A 25,495-nucleotide genomic window follows, 5' to 3' on the forward strand; every position below is an offset into this window, starting at 1 on the left:
GAGCCTGCGTGTGTGTGCACACGATGCGACAGATAGCTTATATCTATCGGGGTGTTAAGCTGATTAGTGTGAACTGTGGCCAGGTTCATTTGCATACGTTTCTTATCTCATTAGATTAGTATCAGCCTCTGTCACCATGCAAGGCCTCGGCTGGGATGTCTTCCTACTTTGCTCTGTGCGCATAAACACACACAAACACACAGTCACCCTTGATGCCCCCTGGCAAACAACAATGCTAATGTGTAACACCAGCCAAGAAGTGCAGGCTCCTCATCTCCTCTTGTCACCAGCACTACTACACTGCTGTCACGCCAACACATCAAGTCTTGTCCTCAGGCTCTTTGTGTCCCTGGTCTTATCAAGGTCATTAGCTCACATCTTTTATTCCCATCTCTATACTGTCTTCCTTACTCATCTGATGAGTTTTCTTTCTTCTTTGTTTACATTTATTTATTATTCTGGGTGTTCAAGCTGGGATAGGCTCCAGTCTCAAAGCCAGAACACACCTTGAAGTGTGAGGTGGTTAAGAGGATGGATGGATGGATGGATTGATTGATAACAAAAGTTGGCTATACCTGGGTTCCCCTGTCACCCTTCCACCCATGCCCTTGTGCTTTGCAAGGTAAACTTGTTCATATTAACTTCATGGGCTGTGGATAGTCTTAGAATATCAAAAACTCTTGCATCGGAATAGGCCTGGGTTGGTTTATTATTACATGTCATTTTGAAAAATAAGACGACATATCTGTATGGTGAGAAGCAAAACTTTTGAGAGAATTTTACAACGCTTACATATTACAGTGTCATGCCTTCCTTAGCAAGGACAGTATTAACAAGTTGTCATTTCTGCCATGCCTGTGGACAAACCAATACATTGTTCTCATTTATCTATCAAGTGCTTGCCTGCTTTGAGTGAGTGGACCCACACAGGGTCCTTGTTTCAGCACTGCTCAGTCATCTCCTGTACATATTTCTATTGTCAGGCAAAGCCCTACACACTGGTTGAGACAGTGTAAATCATTGCTCAATAGCCAGCGAAGACAGACAGAGGTCATGTTAATTTTTAGTTAGAGCCAGAAGTTACAATATGATGCTGAGGTCAGCAAATGTCCTCCTGCAGAAATATGAGTATCACTGCAGATAAGCCAAGATTGAAGCAGTCTGAAAGTACAATAAGATGGAGACCTTAGCTTTTCTAGTGCTTTTACTATTAGCAACTGATACAGAAGAGATAAAAATCACCTAATCACTTTTCTCAATTAAAGAATACTATGCAGAATTTCAAGTCATTTGGCTTGTAGTATTTGAGAATGGTAAGAAAAGAGCACAGATAAGATTATTGCAAGGCAGAATTGGCTTAGAGCAACTTTCTCAGTATTGTTATTATTCTGCGACTCTCTCCCCAAGTGCTGCTAATCAGTTTCATGTCTTTTTTTGTCTGTTTGTGTTGTTTTGTTTTTAAAGGACTTGTGTGAAAACAATCATCAATCTCAACAATCAGTCAAACTATAAATAAAAAAAAGATCTGAACCCCACGTGCATTGTCTCATTCGCTAGACTAATCCTCAAAAAGAGCAAAAGTTTGACGAGCTAATTTGTTTTGCTGCTGACTTAATTTGATCTACTTATTAATCACTAACCTGCTCTTACACTGTAAGGGTTGAAGTCACACGTCTGCCTCGCTTTGCTGAGCTGTAGGCAAACAGATCAGCAAACACAGCTCTATGTAAGGTCACAACTGTGTGGGATATTGTTGAAAAGAACATAGCGTGCGACCATGAAACTTAAAACGGCGTTCACGGCGCTGGAGTGAAAAGGATCAACACATAAACCATGTCCTTGCGCGTGGCTTTGAATTCGACACATTTAGCGGCATCGTCCCATGCACTGCACAGAAAGCGCCTTGGAAATGATTTGTTCATGTTCTACAGTTACATTAGAAAGGTGGGTGCCGAAAGGTGTTCTCAAGGTGTTGTTTTTTATTTTTTATTTGTGATACTTTATTTATCATTATACTTCTGATTAGATGAGATGAAGCCTACCTGTACACCAGCAGAGAGAGTAACTTCTTTTTCTTCACACTCTTGAATGTTGGCCATCTTTTTTTGCCAAAAAAACAGAAGGGTGTGAGCCAGTCAGTGACGACAGTTACTTCAAACTTTTTTGAAGTAACTGTCGTGACAATTTTATACCTGACCTCTCCTAAGTTTAAAAAACAAATGTCCAGACTTTGACATGACAGAGTCCCAGAGTTTACCTCTTAGAGACTTTTTTTTGTACCATACCTCCTTTGCGATGAAAGGAGTACATGTACATGCCTTCGGGTTAACTGTTAGTTGGAGTTAGTGGGGAAAAGAGAGCTACCGAGACAGCCCCTCACATCTCTGTTCCCTTCAAGAGGCTAATGCCTTATTTATAACACTGCACCCCCCCAGGTGCACACCTCAGGTCCCTGCACAGCCCCTTCTCTTCCCCACAGGTATACTCTGTGCCTGTGCCTCGTACTGTGCTACCTAGCGCACCTTCACATGCCTTTCCTTTCAACATCCCACTCCTGCGGCTGCATGAGAGGAAGAAGTTGGGGAGAGAGATACAAAGACTCTGCGTGACGCACATACAATCTGCAGACTGAAGCGGTTTCACAGCCATGGTCTCCGATGTCTCGCTGCAGTTCTCTCGTGTGTTGGAGAAAAAGAACTGAATCCCCTATCCTCCAGCCCTGCTCACTCCCGCCGAGCCGAAGAAACACCACAGAGGAGACAGAGAGAGCGAGAGATGGAGAAAAAGAAAATGTGGAGGAACACTAAAGAGATGGTGAAGTAGAATCGGAGGGGAGGTGAATGGAGAAGACAAAGAAGTGGTAGGGGGGTGTGAGGAAAAAAAGGGAGATTGAAGAAAGCATGATAAAGAGGGGAAGAAATCGAGTCTCGCTCTTTTTAAACTTGGAGATTCTCAATCCCTTCTTCTCACTCCAACCTGCATTTCTGGGTCACTAGAGACATTTAAACTGCACTTATAATTAACAGCTATTTTTAAACAGGGAGGGAGAAGTGGAGCGGTGGCGAGGTACAAAAGCATTAAAATTGCCCCAGATTCGCTATTGAATAGGACACATCAAGGCAATATGCTGGCAGATCAAAGTGAGCGAGGAGAAAGGAGACAGGGCCGATCAGTGGGGATAAATTGTTCCCTTTATAATGGCATAAGAATAGACCTCTTTGCAGCTGAAACAATTTAATAACTGCATTCATTACCTCTGTCCAGCTTGTCTGTCTGCTGCACAATGTGTAACCGCTTTACTACCTCTCTTTGTCTCTCGTTCCCTCTTCCCCTTTGTTTTACGAACTTATCACTTCATTCCTTTCTTTTCTTTACACTCTTTACACATCCTACACCAAGTCCAGCATCCACTGCAACCTTTCCTCTAGCCCCTGAAACCATCGTCTTCTAAATGTTCCAGCAGTAGCTACGGCGGCAGAGTTTCCACTGAGCCCATGTGCTGCAGGCCCCACAATGAAGATGTGCAATGTCTGACACTCTTGGAATGAGAGCCCTAATAGAAGAGGAAGCGGTTATCACAGGGCTCCCCCAGGACCAGCCTCTGTGTGCCTGACGCTAATTATGGCGCATGCAAATGAATGTGCAGCATTAAAATCAGGAGGAGCCTGCCTGCCTGACTCTGTGTGTAGAGGGGTTGTGTGTCAGTGTGTGCATTTAGCTGTGTACGAGTGTGTAACCGGTATCATGTTTGTGTGTGTCTGTGTGCATGAGCGCGTGTGTGTGCGCGTGTGTGTGTGCGCGCGTGTGAGTTCACAGACCATTTGCTCACAAATAAGCTCCCATATTCTTACATATGCACACTTTAAGTGCTTGCGCTTGTTTGGATACATATAGGTGTGTGCACAGTTGCATGTAAGCGCATAGTAGGAACGAACCGTTAGGCCAATATCCCTTTTACCTTTTCACACCTCCAAAGGTGCAGATGCTTAGACCCATTTGTTCTTTATTGTTTTATTCAGCAGTATAGACTCAAGGCATAGGCCATGCATCAAGGATTAGGATGAAGAAACAGGTAATAACACAACATCTCTGTCTCATTCTTTCTGTTTCCCTTTCTCTCGCTTTCTCATGCAAAGATGTGAATCCCGGCACAGAGGATCTCACAGGAGGATTCCTATAAATACATCTCCCTCACATTCACCAGCAACCTCTCCAAGAGGGCGTCTTTATTAAAACCATTTTGTCTTCCCCGTGTGCCCTTTGTATGCTAGTGTGTGCATGTATGTTTGTGTGCGCACACATACTTTTAGTATATGTATACCTGCATAGGTTTATGAGTGCATTACTGCATGTGAACACTGTGAAAGTTTTACTTGAATTTATTATTTGAGAATGTTTTCATAAGTGGCATCTTCATGTGACAGCCTAGGTCTGTTTTCCCATTGTTTGTTTCCGTGTGGCTGTGTGCACTTTTGTGTGCGTGTATGTCTGTGCGCACGTGTGTGGTATATATGTTGGCCATCTTATCTCCCCATTAGCCTCTTGTGCCCTGACCAGTATTCCCTCTCTCCCCTTCCTGCTTTCTCTAATGGGTAATTTAGCCATGCTCGCCTGACATCTAGCCTATTCCTTGTTTAGTTGCCATGGCTACGCAGGCCTATGGATTGCTCCCTTGCTCCCCTGGCCTTGCTGTGGATGCTATAGATGTCTCAACTATTAGAGGGCAGAGCTGCTAAGCACAGAGCGCACACTTAGTCTCTCATATATTCGGTGTAGAGTGTGCAAATTAAAAATTGAGCACTTTGTCTTGAATATAGATTCGTCTCTTCACAGAGCAAAATCTCGGACTCCAGTAAGTAAAGTCATCGACAGAAGTCGGCTGGTGAAGCCAGTGGTTTTGCTGTTTATTTAACAACATTTTAAAGGCTACATTTATGTGTTTTGTGTGTTTGTGTGCACGTGTTTCTTTTAACACTGTCACTGCACTGAACACAGTACTCTCAGTTAAAGCAGAGTGCACAATAAGTGATGCCTGTGAATAGCATGCTTTATACTTCACCATGCCTTCCAAGGTCAACCACATAGTACCAAACTGAGCGTAATTCATCTGCAATATGATGAGAGAATGCTAAAAACTTGAGTGGTCTCTTTTTATTTTTATTCGGTGTCATGTAAGGTAATGTCTGGTATTATAGTGAGCACTTTACTATATTATTACATTGAACTGCTATGACAAATCTGATTAGGGGCAACAACCTGCTGACAGATATGACCCTTTGGTACTTCTCAAGAAATAACTTAAATTCTCAACCCAGACAACTACAGAAGTCACACAACAGCAGAGTGGAAGCATTAATGCATGTTTGTGTTCACTTTGTGCATTTTTATAATTTTGGGTGGAGTTTTTTTTCTCATTTTTTCATTGTTAAGGGTATAACTTGCAGCACATTTCAAAAACTGATGCTCTTTCCTCACAAGAAACTTCATTTTCTTCCATCAGTTTTGTGAGGTCACTGTTGTAGTAGCAGTGACATACGACAGATTTGCTTTGTGTAAAACCTACACATAAGTATCACATGGAAGAATGAGAGTTGCATTTGAGTGAGAAAAAAAAATCCAGATTTAATCCTCATGTATTTTGCAGGACTTGCAAGTAGTAAGGGTGGGGTGGGGGGAATGGGGGGTTACAGCAAGGGGCTCAGGGTCAAAACAAACATCTATGCTTGAAGATTTTATGCTTTTGCAGAAGATCTCGTTGTCTTTGAAGTTTTCACTACTGAGAGCTAAGAAGAGAAGGAGAGGCAAACAGGCGTAGAGAGAGTTAGGATAGGGAGAGCAGCGAGGGAAGGAGAACAAGTTAAAGAAGTGCGAAGCCCTTGAGTTGAAACTGTGCCTGCCTGGGCCTACAGAGAGCAGATGACAGTAGCTTTGGTTTCTTTTGCGGAGCTCACAGTACTTTTGCCTTACATAACCCCTCCCATTGTGCTTTTTCAATTATTTGGGGAGAAATCTTAAGTATGCATTTAAAAATGTAATGCTTTCATGTATTCCAAAGTAGGGGAAGAAGAGGGGGCGCATCACAGATCACGCAGAAAGGAGACGGCACTGACAAGTTTTCAGAATATCGACAATTATAATATCCTATAAGGTATATCAGTGGAGTTTAACATTGTGCGGGAGTGTTTTGGGAAAGAGAGAGGGAAGATAGGCACTCGGAGCAGATGCAAGCAGTGCAAACTCAGACATTCTTATTTCCTACCCTTCCCCCAACCCATATTCCCCCTAAGGTGCCCCTTTACTCCCCTTCTCCCCTCCTTCTGCTTCTCTGAGAGGTTAAAGCGCACCTTCCCACTAAAGGGCTCTGGGGTCATGCATCTGCATGTGAAATGTGAACCCGCTGACATTCCAGGGCAGCCCTAAGCCGTGCAGTCCTTTTGTTCACCAGGGTGCCAGTGTCAGGCCTAACAAGCCGAACGAAGGTCTATGTGAGCGCAGAAGGAAAGATGGGGAGAGACGTCGGTGTGTTGTCGATGCGCTCTCCAACTGTGCCAAAAACAACAGGAAAGTTATGGTTGTTGAAATGGTAGGATAAATTCTTTAATACCAGGCAACCTCCTAAAACACTGTTACCACGAGCTGGAAGTAACTGCAGAGGATGTTTCTTTGGCTATGTTAAAATTGTGTTTCCTTGAAACTGACACTGGTTTAAGACAAGTGTTGGTATCAGAATTGATTGTATTCAGATAAGGTATTCAACAAGTGTAGTAAACTTGGAATCTGGAACACTGAACCTGGTATGTTTAACCTAACAGAAGGCTTTCAGGCAGACCGTGGACATGCACACTCTTTTAAATCATCCAGCACACAGAGGTGCAGGGCTGCAGCCCTTTCAGCGTCTGAATTGAGTTCTGAGGCACAAAGGGCAGCTATTCACCAGGCAGTGATGGACTTCACACTAGCCTTTATGTCCTCAGTGGCAGGCAGAGAGAGAGAGAGTGGAGGGGGGTTGGAAAGAAAAAAGTTTTGAGGAATATGTGTAATACAAAACAGAGAGATTGTTTGGAGGGCAGGAGCATGGATTGTGTAACATTTTATTAGAAAATATTAATACATTTGATCAGCGTGAGCACAAGATTTCTGTGAGATATTTGTATTGTTCCCAGAAGTAGTAGTGTCCTTTTAGATCTGTTGTAGTATTTTAGAGAAAGGCTCAGAGAACATGGTGCAGCCTCAACAGGTGTCAGCAGGTGCTAAAGCAGCATTACGGTTGTTTTTACATTAATCTAAAAGAATGACATACAAATGCATGCACTATTTAGAAATAATATCTGGGGGTTTTTTTTCTTTGAAAAGAAAAAAGTTATCTCTGAGTTTTAAGAAAATCATGCCAAACCATGCAAGGGTCCTGTGTAGAAATTGTATCATATGCTCTAAGTGTCTTGATATTTCTACCAGTTTAATTGGGACTGTATCTGTCAGAAAATTCGTAGTGTGTCTCATTCGATATGAAGACTGAGCACAGAGTGTGCACCTGTTGTTCCCATCCTGAATCTGATTTATTTGACCTCATGTCTAATCTGTGATGTATCCATCCATCCATTTTCTTACGCTTAACCAATTCAGGGTCACGGGGGTATAACTGGAGCTTATGCCTGCTGTCATGGGGCTAATAGCAGGACACGCCCTGGACAGGTCACCAGTCTATTGCAGGGCTAACACATAGAGACAGACAACCATTTGTGTTCGCATTCACACTTTTTGCAGTTTAGAATTGACAGTTTTCGGACTGTTGGAGGAACCCACACATTTGTAGGATCCTTGTTCTTTGAAATCTCTGAAAGACCTATGTGCCCTGTTGTGTACGCCTAAATGTTGGTGTGTGTGTGTGTGTGTGTGTGTATATATAATTTCCCACTTACACTATAAATGCTAAAAAGTTCATAAAACATATTCACAAATGATGCTGTGCAAACATGCATGTTGTTTATCATTATCATATTATTATTATTGTGATTATTATTTTTTTATTATTATTATTATACACTTTCACTAAGTCTAACATATTGTAATTGGCCTTACACTCCCATCCTGCATTCCTTCCCATGGGGAACCCAGTCCAGAGTGAGTGATTCAGTTAACGTTACTACATTAGAGCTGTCCATCCATCCAGTCTGCTTTTCCAAACACATTCATCCCAGTCCTAGTTAAAACACTGGGGGATCTCCAACACTCCACCTCTATATACCCCCACCCCCAAAGTCTTTTATGATGTCCATAAAATGGAAGAGTGCAGCTTTACTTGAACTAATAATATCTGAGCTTACAGGGCTGTGATTGATGATCTTTAAAGCCAGCCCGATCGGTCTCATCTTTCTTCAGATTTTTATCACTGACTTGTTTGCAGTCATGTGCAATCACAAGCACCGGGAGAGGTAACAAGTGCTTGATGTATGATACTTGAGCCACTTTTGTCAGCTGCGCATTTCCATTCTCTCCCTTCGTTTTTTTTTCTTTTATCTTTATTCTTTTCTATTTTAACCTCCGTTTTCTATATTTGTTGTTTCGCTTGAGTGTGTTGTGGACTGTTTGGGTTTACTGTGTTCTCTCTTCCTCACGCTGTCTTTCTCTCTCTCTCACTTGGTTTTTTCAGATGGTGGGAATGTCTTCTCCTGGGGGATGGGGCAAGAGGTTAAGCCAACATTTTTCCACTTTTGGTCCTGTTGGGATTGGCAAACTTAGAACTGGACTCTGGGCTTTTTTGTTCATGTCATATGTTCTCTTTGTGTCATTTTAACTGTGTCCTGTTTTGAGATAATTGGAGAAAATTGTAGATTAAAACATTTTAAGGGAATCTGTCTCCAAGCGCTCCCTTTGAGCACTTAATATCCTTTATGGTGTGCCAAGAATGCACATCTATTTAAATTCTATAAATCACCTTTATAGGCTCTGCTGTTTGTCCATTTCGACTCCTCTGCTTCACATAGGCAGAACAGGAAATCCTCTTTATGGGACCCTCTGATGTTTATATATGAGCATGCCCCTTCAAATGTGCATAGCCAAAAGTATGTGCATGTGTGTACGTGTGTTAGCTGGCCCCGTCCTACTCCGCTTTTAGATAAAAAATCCCACCTGTCACTAAGGATTGTTCTGGCCTTTTATTTAAGATGTTCTTTAAAGAGCTGCATCATTACACAGCCCTCAGACAAAGCCCACAGAGTATAAAACCTAGGCCTACCTCAATCTCTCTCTTCCCATCTCTCACTTGTTCTTTTTCCTCTTGGCTCTGGTGTTTATCTGTGGGGATGTTTGAAACCATGGCCAAAATGCGATCGTGTTTACAATGTGACAGGATGAGGCTTTGCCAGGACAGTGAAACAAACATGTAGGTGAAGGTTAGAGAGGCGGCGCAATAAAAATGTTAGACATCAGTTGTTATGAGCTTTGACGTGTGCCTGGCTTCTGCACTACGCTCTTACATTGCAGGATGGCTCCTAGTCTAACTAGACTCATTGGGTTTTCATAAGCATTGTAATGTCTTTATAAGTTTAAGTTAGTCTCTGCAAGGACACAGTGTTTTTCTTTCCTCCATGATGTTCTTTCTCTCGTCGAGTGTCCTCCCTCACTCATCCTCTACTGCTTCCATTTTTCCCTACTCTTCTTCCATCTCTTCTATCTACCTCTTCTCTCTTCTGTCTTGGAGCCATTCTGATGATTGATTGTTTCTCTGTGTAGTCTGACAGGATGTAGCACACTCTCGGCCCCTGGGGCCCCCGACAGACTGCACCACCTGATTAAGTCTCCCCCTGTAATCAGCCGCATAGTGCCACACCAAAACCACTCCCGTCAACACATTAAAAAAAATCAGAAAGGTTCCACCTTCTGAGAGATAACACTTTGTTTTTTTGCACAGGAAGAAGTGAAATGAGGGGACATCTTAAACTTTTTTTCTTTAGTAGGCTGATATCTTCTCTCTGGGGCTTAAAGGCTCGTATGTATCAGTAGAAGCAGAAAAAATGAAAAAAACAAAAGGTCTTAAACTTAATAAAGTTCTCTTGCCTTACCAAGGTAAACCCAGACAGCTATAACCCTTTTAAGGGTAGTAATAGTATTACAGATAGAAATCTCATTGTTTTCCTCCTATTGAAACTAAAAGACAGACGGCCTGCTTGGTATCACATGATTGAGGTGAGAAGGAATTTGAATGATGTCAGAGAGCAGGTGCCACAGCCAGAATCAATCTGCTAACAGAATAACGGTGGTAGCAAATAAGCATCAAGGCAAGTAGAGAGCTAAAATTGATATATCATTCATTTTGTGGAAGAAACCATTGCTTTGACATACACCCCATTCTTTGGATTAAATAAATAACAACCGAACCCAGTGTTACTTATTTCATGACCCTAATGCAGGAAAATACAGAAAACCTACATTTTAAAGCCTTGTGCTGTTTCCTGATATCAATTGTGCAATAGCAGGGTCAACTGACTTAATTCCTTAAGTTCAACAACCTAATCAAGCCTTGTAGGAGTCTTTCTACAGCTTGATGGCTGCCGTCACCTCCAGTGTACACCATCTGGTTCAGGGGTTGCCGTCATGACGGACACCAACCATCCTGCAGCCCCCGTCTCTGTGCAGTGGAGGCACAGAACGTGGTCCACTCTGATTCAGTGTCCCCAAGCTTTCTTGGACTGCTGTTCTGCAGGAGCGTTGAAAAGCTCCTCTGCATGACGAGCACAGCCTCATTATGCATTTTGGTACATTAGGGTTGTCCAGCATCCTACTGGACCACCTGATCCAACCTCACCAGGTGGGGAGCAGTTAACAGCTCAGTTCCTCCCTTCGCCCAAGTGTCCAAGACATATGACTATAGATTTGATGATACAGTTACAAAATCGATCACCTACCTCTGACCTAGGGCGTTCTTGTGCCAAGTGCATTTAGGAATACCCTTTTGCCCTAACATGGTGTTTGTAATGGATAAACTGTGGTTAACCAGGAAGCCCAACAGCAAAACACCCCTCAGGTTTAGATTGAGCAGGCCATTCCTCCCAGTCACAGGCCCCCAGGTCACTGTTATTCCATACATCCTCTAGGGCAGTGTAGTGCTGGGCTGGGCCACCTTCCAGCATCATGCCTAGGAACTCCAAGAAGGTTGAATACTCTGAATTCTCATTCAACACATGAGCGCTAACACCCATTCCCCAACCTTAACGGTGGAGGGAAACAACCCTCTTAACGTGCAGGCACCAAACGAGAGGAGATGAGAATGAGATGAGTTGCAAATTACAGAAGATTATTACCAATGATTTTAAAAACTTTAAAAATCCTTTAAAGAATTGTTTTTAATTGGGCAAAATTGAGAATTACAACAGAAAAGTAATGTTTAGCTCCAGATCAGTGTGGCTATTTAGCCTGTCGACTGCAATCCTTTATATATTGTAATGAGGGTGACTCATCCAACATAGTAAATAATAAACAAGCCATCCTTATGGTGGCAGAAGCCCTGGGCCTTGTTCCAACACAGTTCAGGCCTCATCAAACCTTGGGCCTATTCCAAATTGATGCTAATACAGTTTGGGATTCAGCTGTAAACTGAACCTTTTTCATTCTATAGATCTGCAGGTCCTTCCCTGCACGCAAGTGTGTGAAAGTGACTATGCAGGAGTTTGTTTGTGCATTAGTGTGTGTTCATGCATGCTTGTGTAGTGTGCGTTTATGTATTCTCATTCCCTCAAATGTATGTGTACATAGTGTAAGCATCTTTGCCTGTGGGTGTGTTTGGTATTTTCACCATGCTCACATTTATATCTGTCTATGTTTTTCTTTTCCCTTCCTGCTAATGCCATCAGTACACACATTGTGACTGATGATAGTCGTTGCCACACTCTGATGCTCTACTGCTTAATGTCCTTTTTGTTTATTAATTAACTGCAGGACATACAGGCTAAGAGACACCTATTGATTCTACTGCTGCATTAATTGATTTTGTGCTTCACTAGTCATATTGTTGCTGCAAGATCATTACGAGGCCTCTGTGTTGTCTTTGTGGTGGCGCATTATGTGTTGACATACTGTGTTGTTTTTAGTTTTGTGGGTAAAGTGTTGACTGTGGTTGTCATTTTGAATGGATATGTCTTTATTTTTCTTGTATGATAGAGAATTCAGAACAAGTGGGTGCTGCAATACCCTGACAACCAAAGCCCAAGAATGCACAAATGTCACAAAAATAGTTGTACATTTTATGCATTTTTGCAGTCACAATTAAAAACGTCTTTTGATTGCTTTTGCCATTAGCAAATTACCAGTGTCACCTGTGTTTTGCATGAAGACAATGACAAGTCTACAAACACTCATCAAGTGCTCACTAAGTGGTTGTGAAACCGTGTGAGTCCCATGCAAACCGTTAATGGAGACAGTTGGTTGTCTAAAACTAAATTCAAGGTTGCACCATTGAAACATGTTGGTTTCAGCAGGAAATGCTTTTACTGTGTAATTTTTTGGAGTTACACTTAGAGGTTAATTAATGAGTGTTTGCAGATGAGACGGCATCTTCCATGCAAACTGTGGGTAACTACAGCAATTTGCTAGTGATCAAAGCAATCACAAGGTTTTCTTTTTTTTAGTGCATCATTCCTCTTGCAGAAGACACATTTTTTCCATAGGTGCAGAGGTTGCCAGGGGGTCACCAACTATAGGCCAGTGTGGCTAACTTCTTTTCATTCATGCCATATGTCCTGTACCTAATTTGTTCTACAATGTCTTTGTACTTATTAAGTGGAAAAACACAGGGAAACAAGTCCTGCAGCATGTTCTCCAGTTGTAGCTACATAAATTCTAAACCAGCAATCTGAGCTGAATTCTCTGATAAACATAAGAAACACAATAGCATGTGCTCTAATTACTGTGAAAGGAATTGAATTTGTTCATTAAACCGATAACTCAAATGAAGTATAAATTAAATCTTGTGATTTTGTCAACTTCATATACATGCATGTTTGGAATAAACACAATAAACCTGGATTGTACTGTAGAAAGTTGGCTGACATCCAAAATGAGGTGAGACTGTTCTCCGATATAGAGCAGTATTATTCTATTATTGAAACAAACACATTGTAGTGTTTGTGTGTATCTGACTGCCAAAGGTTCCCTAGTGAGTCTGACCGGGGGGTTACAGTGTAACCAAAGCATCTGTCTCCTGCTCACCATCCAGATCAGCCAGTTCAGCTTGACTGGGCCCAGTTGTCTTGGTTTCATACTGACGACTGTCTGGGAAAGGTCTGTCTGGGGTTCAAGTACATTAAAGTCATCCGTTCCCCTCCCACTGCGCCCCAACACAGATGGCTCCAGATGCAGCTGGCACAGCATGGAGCAGCACCTGACAGTGCTCATTCACTCAGACACACAAAAATACACTTAAACAAGTACAAACACATGCAGACGCACAAACACATGCACAGACTCAGGTACGGACACATGTGTTCACTTAGTGCACCTAAATGCAAGTAAGCTTTCACAGGCACACTCTGATGGAAGCACAATGACATTCACACCTTAAATACTTAGATGCACACACTCACAGCAGGAACATATGCTGCCACGCATCTACAAATCCTCACAGTAGCGCGCATATGAATAACCAATTAAAGACTCCGATTACTGCATGGCGCACACATAGACTCAAAAGTAACCCATACATATTGTGCTCACTTTCAGACATATGCCAGGGCATGCCGATGTGCACAGTGCAGAAAGCCTTTATCTCTGCAGGAGCGGAGAGGAGCAGGGCAACTGACAGGAGTCAAACTGAACACCCTCACAATGTGTAACAAACAGAAAGATGTAAATTAGGAACAAAGCCTTCTTTTGTACTGTGGGAGATGCTATGGCTATTAAGGCTCTGTGCTGGATAGGGGTGGTAAATGAAACATAAAAAGAAGTAGACTTATGAATGATGAAAAAAATGCTGTGTGCTTTTTTTTAAATAGTGCTTCCTCCTTAGAGGCAGCGATTTGAACCAAGATGAATTGCCTGTTGCCCATCTCATTTATGCAGTACACAGCAGATATTATAACAGTGCTTTACAGGAATGCGCTCATGATACTCAGCAGGTGATCTACAAGTCCTCTTTGACAAATATAACAACCATCTTTTCATTTTTGCCATGGCAGGGCAGCATGATTTAACAGATGAAAGATAGACTTACTGCTGCCTGCAAAATGGTAAAATTATAGGAATAGTTAAATAGTGACACATCCTATCTGTAAGCAGTGAAATGGCTTTTGTTTTAATGTTTATTCTACTTCTGTAACTTACACTGTATTGCTATTTTACTTGCAGGGACAGCTTGGACTCGGAGAGGACAGGATGCACGTATCGACTCCTAGCCTTCTCAACTCTTCACAGCTTTCTGAGGTCTCACAGATACGAGCTGGGGACAGCTACAGTGCAGCTGTCACAGGTGAGCCAGACATCCAAAATGCAATAGAAGACCACTGTTTGTTCCTATCTTTCCTGCGGCTGTATTATTTTGGCCTGAAAGCATTAAGTCCAATTAAATAACATTACTTAACTAAAACCCTCAATGTCTAATTGTCACTGCAAATATCTCTCATTGTGATTAAAAAGTACTAAAAGTTGTATTCACTCTACATAATATATAAAAACCACTTATTAACTTGAAACCCTTATTTTCCCAGTAGTACCCATCACTGTGGCTTTGAGCCATGCAAATTTTTCATCTACATTATTTCGTTGAGTTTTAATTAACACAACAAGGATTCAGTGTCCTCAAATGACATCACTCGGAGCACAAATTCAACCTCATTAGCTCTCAATATCTCTTAAGCCAAATGAAACTGCACAGCACTGCACCCAGTTTCAGCTTCTTCCGTTAGGTGATATACAAAATGAATTGATTTGTTATTCAAGTAGTTATCCCTAAACTACCCCACTCAGATCTCAGAATGCCGCCATAGCAACTGAGAGATAAGGAGGCACACCAAGCAAATGTCATCTTTCCCTCTGGCCTGGTCGTCTTTACTGTAATTCCTGAAAAGCTGAAACTCTTTGCTAAGTTTGAAAACAGGTAGCGCTAGATCATTTCTTAACTCATCTCTTATTCGTTATTTTCTCACGTGCCGCCGCTGGGAACCATGTGCTCGCTTTTACATTTACACCACTGCAAAGTGTCAGGCAACTGCTTCTTCTTCAGCAGGAATTAAAGCGGTTACATGGCCAACGTAACATCTTCTGCATAAAGAGAAAAGGCAGTGTAATTGTTTCAAGTGAAAGGCACATTTACATGCTACTGCTATGCTGCAACATTCAGAGAAAAGAATTGCCTATTGTTGAACGGAGACGTTTGCTGGCACTGCGTGCACGGTTTCACTAGAAATGCCACCGGATCATTAAATGAGCTGCACTCGCCATATATTAAGTTTGTTCCATTTGAATTCTTGGCTCTCTGAAGACCATTTGGCACATGAGGCCATACCTGCCTGTGGTACAGTTATGTCTTTAAATGATCTATAAAATGTTATTATTTAAAACAAGTGCTTTATGGATTGCTTACGAGACATGCTTAGCACATGATTGATCTGACCTTTCACAGACTGTCGTTCGTACGGAAAACATCAGCCTTAACCTTTTTTAGCCGGATTACTCTGCCAGAGTCTCGGTAAACGTGTCTGCGTGTCTGTATTTTGTGTGTATGTACATGTATGTGTTAGTGCTGCATCTGTTGTAAAATGCCATCCAGAAATGCCTGTCTCATATGCTTTTATAAGGTTTGCTTCACTGAGATGAAAATAATACATTACTGATTGATTGATTGATCAATCATGTCTGAAAGGGTATCTACGTCTGCATGTGTGTGCGTGCGAGCGTGTGTGTACGTGCGTGCATGCCTGTGTGCGTGTGTGCCAAGGCTATGTACAGCTTGATGCAGAATAGAGATTGATGGAGGCTTGCCGTGAGGAGGATACTCAGTTATCTCCTTGTAATTAAAATCCACCTCATAAAGATTATTGACTCCCCCACCACACAAACCAGCAGGCTCCCTCGCTTGGCAGGGTTTGCAAAGCGCTTCTTAAAAAATGAAAAATAGCATATTAAGCAGCACATATTTCCCATTTATGCGGAACATTTAGATGTGGTTAAGTTATCGTAATGTGCAATAAAACCTGGATGTGAAATTTGTAATCCACTTTGGAAAATTGCTTACTATATTGCTTTAACATCCCCTGAAAGAGCTTTTGAGATGTGTGTGCCAGGTTTATTGTACGCCATAATTTAAAAGTCCTCAATGCAGGCAGTAAATATAAATTTATTAGTGGTGGGTTTAAAAAGCCAGACTGAGTTAGTATGAGTGGATGCTGGAGTGTTTGCAGTAGGTGAGCACATATTATGTATACGTTTTTTTCAATAGGTGCCAACTGAGAATGTGTTCTCTCCATTCAGTGGTGAGGGAAAAAGAAAGTTGAGCTCATGTGCACGTGTGCGTGTGGTAAAAATGTGATCAGGGACTGATGTTTAGGAGCTGCTAATACACTAGTTAGAATGAGAAACAACAAGTCTGTAAGGTCATTTCATTTTTCATATTTTATTTCTCTTGTGGCACCGTGAAATTGCATGTGTTCTGGTCTATCTTCAGAACTTTTGCCTCTTTTTTGCTATCTTTAGCAGGTGGAGATCTGCTTCTCTGGGGTCAGATCCCCTGTGTTTCCCGGGTCACATATCATGCAGGCCCCAAAGGGCTCTGGACCCCCCAGCCTTTTCCACCAGCTGGCCGAAAGGTGCGTTTGTGCCTCAAGGTTTTCAGAGAAATGATTTTTATCTGGATATTTGTAAGTTCTTAAAAGGTAAGTCCACACTGCATTGCTTTCCATTGATTTAGAAGTTACACTTCCTGCAGTCTTACATTACGACCTCATCTTGCACAAAGAGCTGTAGATCAATGCTATATTAAGTATGAAAATATGTAACAAAGGTCTTAGGCATCTTTGTGAGTCTCATTTCTCATCGTCTTATCCTTTTATTCAAATTTACAACATCAGGTAATTTTTTGGGAAAAATGTCAAAGCTAAGCTATGTCTTTGGAATTTTCGCATTACTTTAAAATTTAAAAACATTTGATTTTTTTTCGCAGGTGATCAGTGTTGCCTGTGGTGCATGGCACATCATGGCTCTCACCACAAGTGAGTAACCCGTCATCATTCCCAAAGATTCATGTCTCTCCGTTTAATTGATCTTGGGACAGTTAGACTGCGTCACTAAAGATAAACCAGTCAACCTCAGGTATTTCCTCTCCACACTGGTTTCCTCATCCTTTTCTCCAAATGATGTCTTGTTCCTCCTCAAAGCCCCTCCTCACTCACTTTCTCACTCATCGAACCATAATTCACTTCAGAGGGAAGCATCATTAATGCACAGTAGGACCCAGCAGCTTGATGTGTGCTAATTATATTGTGTGTTTTACACGCTGAATGACTTTTGCTTAGTCAGTGATGAGCTCAGTCTCTGGTAATTGTTTTTTGGATTTGATGAGTTTATAAAAGCCTGTCTGCGAGTGCGTATCTGGGCATGTTGCACGTGTGCTTGTCCGTTCATGTATGTGTTAGTAAACGTGTGGATGGCGAGACTTTTCTCATAGAAATCCATTTATGTGTGCCTGTGCGTGAGCAGTCTTGTATTAAGGCCATGTGCCTAGATGCACAGCCTACTCTGTTTTTTACACATAGCCAGAAAGCCAAGATTATTATTCAGCTCTGCACATTATACGCTTCTGTGAACTTAATAATGATTAGCAAACAGTCAAAACCTCGAGATCGTTCTGACACATTAAAACTACATGGAGTTTTAAACTCTGCCATTCCAGCCTAACACTTTGACATGCGCATTCAACCATGACACTACACTCCATTACTTGCTTGCATTCTTCACAACCAATGTGATCCTTTTTAGTACTGTACATCAGTCGGTGCTATAGCAGCCTTTGGCTAATCACACTGATTGGAGGTGTCCTTTGGCTCACCTGGGGGCTTCCAATCCTATTAGGCCAACAGTCCTGAGCCTAGCGTACCCAGCAGCCGCTCGTGTTTGATCACTGGTGCTTAGAGCCCACACTTGTCCTCTTATGTTGGTGTTAAGGCATGGAGGAGAGGAGCAGCAGGGTGGGGTTTGGAGGGGGTTAAAATGTGATCTCCTTAACTCTCTAGGGGGGCAGAGGGGAGCTCGGTGCCCCACCTCCCTCACTGACACTCCTCTGCGCCTCCAGCTGGAGCTGGTCTTTAAACTTCTGATGTCATTTGAAAAGCGGAACACTGCAAAGTTTTTTTTTTCAGGCAAAAGAGAAAGAGATGGAGGGACTGAAAGAGTGAAAGATTGAAAGAAGCACACTGTGAAGAGACGGTTGACTGTATGTGTCTATCTTTTTGAGAGTGTAAGACGTTTAGAGGTTCACTCAAATTTCTCACATCACTCCCCTCCTCCCCTCTCCTTTCTTAATCTTTCTTTTTCTCCCTCTGCACACCTGAGCTGATTCCACCAGGCCTGTCACCTCTGTCTACCTTCTTCCTAGCTGTACCACATACATTACCTCCCCTCCATCACTTCCTCTCTCTGCCTTCTTTCTGACTGCTATTTTCCTTCACTACATGCCCATCACTGTGTCTCTCTTGTGGCTCTCCCTCTTCTCTCCTCCTGCCCGACTCTGTTCTTCACTGGGCCAAGAGCGCCCAAGAAGAGCCATGTGTTTCCAAAGTGGACTGGATGGGAAATCGAAGCAGGGCTTCTGTGTTTATCAAGCCACAGCTCCGTCACCTTGCTCCTACTCCCGTCTGGAGGCCCCGGCAAATTGGTGACAGCAACAACAACAACCCTGCAGCACACATGCCCCCTTTTCCCATGTGCACATCCATACACGCAGTTACACACTCGAGCACACATGCACGCACACATGCACGCAGCATAGCGCGTTGGCCTGTTTAGTTTTATTGCTGGTGTCAGGTGAGGAGGTGGAGGTAGGAGTGCTGTCTAATGTTCAGCTCACACACACACACAGATACACTCACACACAGCTATTTCCACCCCTGCCGACACCTTGGCTAACAAGACCTGTGAACTGCAGTGACAGAACTCCAAGACTTGTCAGAGTCCCACTCATTTAATGCCAAGACCCGGCCCCAGCTCTAACCCATCACAGTTTCTGTATGCACACCAAGCCACATTAGGCTGCACAATGATATACAGGATGTCTGTACTACTACTACTACTGCTACTTCAGGTTAATATTGTTTAAGTAATACCTTTACTAGTGATATGTATGGTAATTCTTTTTTATTATTATTAAATCAACGGTGTAGTATAATATCAGTGTCGAGGTGAAATGTGTCATGGTTCCGTTTAACTTTAACTTCAGCTTGCACCTCATTACAGTGATGTGCATCATGATTTCTTTCATCTATAAATGTTTGAATGTTTGCTATTACTCTTGCCTGTCTAGTTGCATGTGTGACAGTACAGTAATGTGTCTGTAAACCTGCTGTACCCACAGGCATCTTTATCTGGAGCATCTAATAGTCTTGGGTCATTACAAGTAGTTTTGCATGGAACACTGCCCCTTTTGTTGCATGTGTACAGGATGCTTTCTGCTCAATATCTTTTTCAGTGCCCCCTTTCTTTGCTTTGACGTTATCGTGTAAGTGGAGAATAAAAGAGAGTTGACTTGGGGTAGAGCCCTGCATGGCCTTGCTACCTTGGAAATTAACTACACAAACAATGCCTTGCCATTGTGCCTAAGCACTTACAACGATGCCATTTAAGAGAGTATTGATCTACCCAATGCAGGGTCAATCATTGGATCAATGGTGTGTGGGTTGGTTGGCTCGAAGGCTGTTTGACTGCATGAATGAATGGATGGTTGGATAAGGAATGAATAGGCGGTTGCATAATGAATGGATGGATGGATGAATATATGGATTGATTCATGGGTAGACTTAAAGATGGATGCATGGAGGGCACCGGTGTCGGGTCTGCACAGAGATGAACTTGTGTAGTTCTGAAGATGTTACTTGCTTGCTGTATTTTGTGTAAGACTCACTTCTGTCCTGTACACCTGCCACCATTAAACACAGCCTGACACTTACTGCAGGTTGAAGTTGATTTGTTGTGAATCCTCCGCAAAGAAGCATTTCTTAACATGAAGTGATTGTTTTTTTAGTTATTGCTGATCGGGGCAATTTTATATTTAAGCCCAGTAGGTATAGTAGATAACTACCTCCTATTTACCAAATTTTTTGCTTACCTGGATGCAGTATTAAGCTGAAATCCATCAAGTAGTATTACTGAAACTGAAGAGTGAGAGACTGAGAGATATAAATTAAAAAGCAGTCATTGTCATTAGCATGTTCTTGGTGGATTGTTGTGATGTGTTTACACCAGGGTTGATTGACCTAGTTACCCAGCCCCTGGCAGCATACGATGGAGAAATGAAGATAATGCAACACAAGGGAGAGAGTTATGTTGCTTTATTATTCTTATATGCGAGGCACTTGTGAGTCTGTGCACCCACATGCACAAACTCACGCACACATGCATGCACGCACACTGAAGTGATGATCAGGCGCTAAGGGGTCGCGCCTTGTGACGAAGTAAAAAAAAAGAAGAGCTTATTTAAAATTCTGTAAGAGATGTCAATTGTGCCCTCTGCATATTTCTATGGAAAATTTGTAAATAGATCCTTTGTAAATAGCTTCTCTCTTGCCAATCACCCTGTCTGCTCTGTGCACAGCAGCATTAAAAATTGATCCTTAGCAGCACCAGGGTGAAATGCTAACATTGCTGCCAAATGACTGATTAAAAAGAAAAACCTTTAATCTTTGCTTAAAAGTGTCTACTGCCTTGGCATGCCTTTCCCTGTGCTCCTCTATCTTCCAACGCCGTGAAGGGAAGGAGGGGGTCGCCGTGGGGGAAACGGGGTCACGCTTCATGTAGAGTCAGTGCTGTACAGTGATATAGCTCTAGAGGTGAGGGATTTCACTAAGAGGAGATCCAGGAATCAACATGCATTGCTGTCTTCTGAATTTAACCTTAAGCCAGAGGTTAAAAACACATTTGAGCTTTCCACAACAGGAGCTGAGTGTGCTGTGGCACTCCTGCTAATGGCTTGTAGAAAAAAGAATTGTTTCCTCCAACTTAACTATTCAGGTTAACAAAAAAAAATCACTGGGGCTCTCAAGTTTGACACCTCATTTAGCAGCACAGAAACTCATGCCCAGCTTCTCTATATGATGACTACAGAACATAAACATGCAGTTTTAGAACATAAAAAAGTATTATAACATATATTGAAATTGCTGAGAGGTGTGTTTGTGCTTCAGAGAGCAGAAAGAAGAACAGACAGTGTGCTCACCCAGAAACTCAAACTCACTTCAGAGACCTTCCTCACTTCAGAGACCTTGTCAGAAAACCCTCACCAATAGAACACACAGAGAAAGAAAACACGGCACAGGTAAGATAAACATATCTCTTCTTTCTTGCACTACAGCCTTTTTATTGACTTACATACTGTAAAGCTAAATCTAACTGACTCGCTAACCCAACAGCTTCCTATCTCTTTCCGTGGATTTTTCCTGAGTGATATCTTTCTCTTCCACACTCCCTGCCTGCCTCGTTGACATCCTCATCGTCCGTCCATAATTTGCTGCTCAAATCTGCTTTCCATTTAATAGTTTCAGCTTCTTTATGCATGGTGTAAATGAACATATCAGTAGTTTATGATATATATATATGGAGAGAGAGGGAGAGACATAATGTATATACTATGGATACAATAGAGCAAGTTTTACTTAAGTAAGCAGCACAGTTGTGAAAACATCAGAGTGAATATATATTCACTTACCTCTCAGAATATCAGTGAAGGCCACTAAACTGTCACGCAAAGCCACACACACACACACACACACACACACACACACACACCTCCGCCCCTCCCCGTCTCTCTGTCATTCAGGTGTTTACTGTCATTCATACTCAGGGTTTTGTATAATCCTCTCACCACACCTGAGTGCTCCCCACTCAGTGTCACTGGATTTACTCTCTCTCACCCCCCTTGCTCACTTCCCCTCTCCTCGAGCGCGCAGCCTTTTTCATTTTGCATCGCAGTCATTCTTTTACACATGCTGTCATTTCTTATGTAAATAACCACAGATAAAAAGACAGTAACAGACATTTTAAGATTTACACACACCGCTCAGCGCGTATGTTTTCAGTCATCCCCTCTCATCAGCCAGTTTGTTTGTAGAAGTGTCTTTGCCTGTAGCCATAAATTAGGGGTTGTGATTTAACTCATTGAGACAAAAGAGAAAGACAATGAAACATGCATAAAACAAATGATGTGGAGAAGGTGAGGGAGAGGGAGAGCGAGGGAGAGTGAGAGAGAGGCGAGGAGGGTGTACTGAAGGCAGAAATGGGCCAGTATGTATTTCTGCTCTACTTTCACTTCGGGAAGGCTTCATTAAGAAGTCTGTTTCCAGAGCACCGCGGAATCTTTACGCACGTACATGTGTGTGCGCGCACAGGAGTGTGCATATATTCATAGTTTAGTGTGTTTCAGAGCCCATGCACATCCATGTGCATATATGTGTGCATGCACATAACATTATTTGTGTGTGTTCAGTGAGAGAGATCTCCTAAATTATTTACACCCAGAACTCTCTAATTGGTATCAAGTTTTTAAATGGGGTCAAATGAGCAGTTCCATGCTGCTTTCTCTTGCCTTAAGTCTGTATCATTACATCTGGAGCTACAGTGCAGCTATTTCAATGAACTTGAACCTCTAAATGCTGTATTTGCCTATTGACTGGGGCTCTACTCTCAGACTGGAGAAATACGCTGCATCAGGCTCATTTAGAGGAGGGAATGTAACTGTATTTTTCCATCGTCTGATAGAGCTGTTTTAGTCCATCTAGTCATGTATGTTACTCTGTAAATGTTCTGTAAGAAATTTGTTGAGGCATAAACATCAAAAAAAGAGGTGCACACACACAAACACACACTCAAAGCCTTAGGCAGGGCACAGAGATGGTATTAGATTTAAGCCCTCTAATAAAGCCAATTAGAATTACACTGCGCACTGATGAAGGCAACCTTTCCAGGGACATTCTCTCACCTCCATATATACACATCTAAGGCATGCAGCATGCACATACACATACACACATCAGCTAAATATTTAACATTGCCAAATATCTCTTTGTTTTAAAGGGATTAGATACAGTTTGTCCAATGCACCATGTTTGGCCTCAGTGTTGTTTTAACAGGCATTTCTAGAAACTTAATTTGCTTTCCTGAATCAGCTTTCCCCTCCCAGTTTTATGTCAGGGCGGGAAGTGTTCCTGGCAGTGATGATCTTTTACTGGGCAGAGGTACTGCAGCACTGGCACAGATGTGCTCCAGGGTCTCTCAGTACAGAAAGAGAAAGCTGAAACTTAAATTGTCAAAAATAATAAAGGGATTAGTGACTGTAATGTGATTGATGAATTTTAAAATGTAGTCCATTATAGCAGAATGACAAAAAACAATAAAGTAACCACATTAGTAATGCCATAGTAATGCATACATTACTGCCAAACATGAAGAACATTACACTGGCTTCCCAGAAATCTGCACAACACTAAGTTTCAGCAAGTCTGGAAGATTTGAATGAATTGACAGAACATAAGGTGTTAGTCTATATTTTTTTAAGTGACTCAGACAAGTGTTCATAAATGAGCACATTGTTGACTGCAATACATGTTATATGACAAAGATAAATATTGATGTATATTGCTGAAATTATCTGTTTCCTATAAGTTTACTCTACAATGAAACTGACTGTACAATATTACTACCCATATCATAGTAGAAACAACTTAAAAGATTGTGTGTATCCACCTGACAGGGTTCCAGACATGTCAAACACAAACTGGTTCAAAGTTCGGAAAGTCCAGAAGGCTTTGAGGAGCAAGAGACAGATGAAGAAAGTGAAAGTGCAGAGGAAAAAGAAAGACATGAACAAAAACCATACACAGATGAGGCAATGTCTGCAACAGAAACGGATGGGACAGGAAGTGGCCACTCATCAATCAAGTCCAAGCAGGGGGATGATACAGAGGGTTGTCAGACAGCAGTGCGGTTTGAGCCAAGGAGCAGAACATGCAGAAATAGTCAAGGCAGTCTTCATGTAGTCTTCACTACACTGCATCTTTTACCTAGGTCAGACGGCAAGCAAAGCAGGCCCACTGCTGGCACTCTCCCCCAGCTATCAAAGGGACAACAAGCTCAAAGCAGAATTTCATCTGGGGCTCAAAAGGTGAGAGTTATTTATGTAGTCATCACAAACAAAACTACAACTCCAGTTTTTCCAGTTTGTCACAATATATTGTACTTATATTTTCATAAATCTTTATCTTTTTAGAGAAGATCATATCTGACCAAATCAGTCCAAAAATCTGAAGGCGACAGCAGCATTTTGCAGAGCCCCGAGCTCAGGCCTGCACCCAGACCTCCTGTGAAATGTCCTGGAACTCAATTTGTAACCTCTTGTCACCATCCAAGAACGGGACCACACAGTGGCCTTAAGTCTTCCATTTACAGATCTTCTTCAATCTCTAGCTCTGGACAGCAAGTTCACACATTCCTTCCTCGCAGGTTGAAACCTCTCTTTCTCAAACTCCTCCTTCATCTAAGCCATTTAAAAAGTGCTCCTCAAACAGAAGACAAGCTTTTTCCTTTGGCACTACTCCAAGAATTCAAAGGTCTACTTCTGCCCACCAGTGAACCAAGTGAATATGTATGCAACTTTTTTTTGTTATCCTAAACATGTATATTTCTTAACCAAAAGCCACACAAAAAAATCACTGGCTATGGAATTGTGCTCTCTGTTATCTACTTGATAATGGATGTAAAGCTAAATATTTTTGCTTGCAAAAACAACCTTCTGCTCTGGAGGAGCTCTCCAAAACAGAGTCCAGATGAGCATTAACAGGGTCCAATTTACCCCTGTGATCACACATTCTGATTTGGCAAGTGCGTTCCTCCGATAAGCCATCTCAGTCAACAACACTCCTGAAACTTGACCTTATTTGAAGGCATTAGACTTTGGTCTAATGCCCTACAGTCAAAGCCGTGTGTAGAAAATGCTGAGACCTTGAATCACATCATTTCAACAGAACTTGAGAAGGTTGAGGGTTGTTGTTTCTTACCCTACACACTGCGCCACATTTATTTTAATGCTTACAGTATGTTGTTTATTAAAGACATAACGCCTTCTCGGATCTTGGCCTCTTGTAAGACATTTTCACGGTGAGGCATTTTCATGGCTGTCCGTCTCTTCGGTATGAGTCACATGTGTTTGCCACTGTGGCTCTTTTCAGTTTGAGGAAATTGATTTGTTGCACAGATAATGTGAGCTTGCTCTTTGTCTTTGTTGTCTTGTTTCATGTCTGTCAGTGTGTCC

At 42.1% G+C, this 25,495-nt stretch overlaps 1 pseudogene across 1 annotated transcript in view; it reads left to right on the forward strand.

The window, feature by feature from the left end:
* LOC146506958 (uncharacterized) overlaps window positions 1–25,476 on the forward strand; it is a 303,858-nt pseudogene extending 278,382 nt beyond the window's left edge. Inside the window, exons 8-14 of the transcript XR_014877373.1 lie at window positions 8,651–8,688; window positions 14,338–14,458; window positions 16,681–16,793; window positions 17,147–17,195; window positions 21,378–21,508; window positions 23,939–24,349; window positions 24,455–25,476. The product of XR_014877373.1 is annotated as an uncharacterized LOC146506958 (transcript). The remainder of the gene's footprint in view (window positions 1–8,650; window positions 8,689–14,337; window positions 14,459–16,680; window positions 16,794–17,146; window positions 17,196–21,377; window positions 21,509–23,938; window positions 24,350–24,454) is intronic.
* The last annotated feature ends 19 nt before the right edge of the window (window positions 25,477–25,495 follow it).

The sequence above is a fragment of the Neolamprologus multifasciatus genome, chromosome 12 (genome assembly GCF_963576455.1).
Source record: "Neolamprologus multifasciatus chromosome 12, fNeoMul1.2, whole genome shotgun sequence".
NCBI classification, from domain to species: Eukaryota; Metazoa; Chordata; class Actinopteri; order Cichliformes; family Cichlidae; genus Neolamprologus; species Neolamprologus multifasciatus.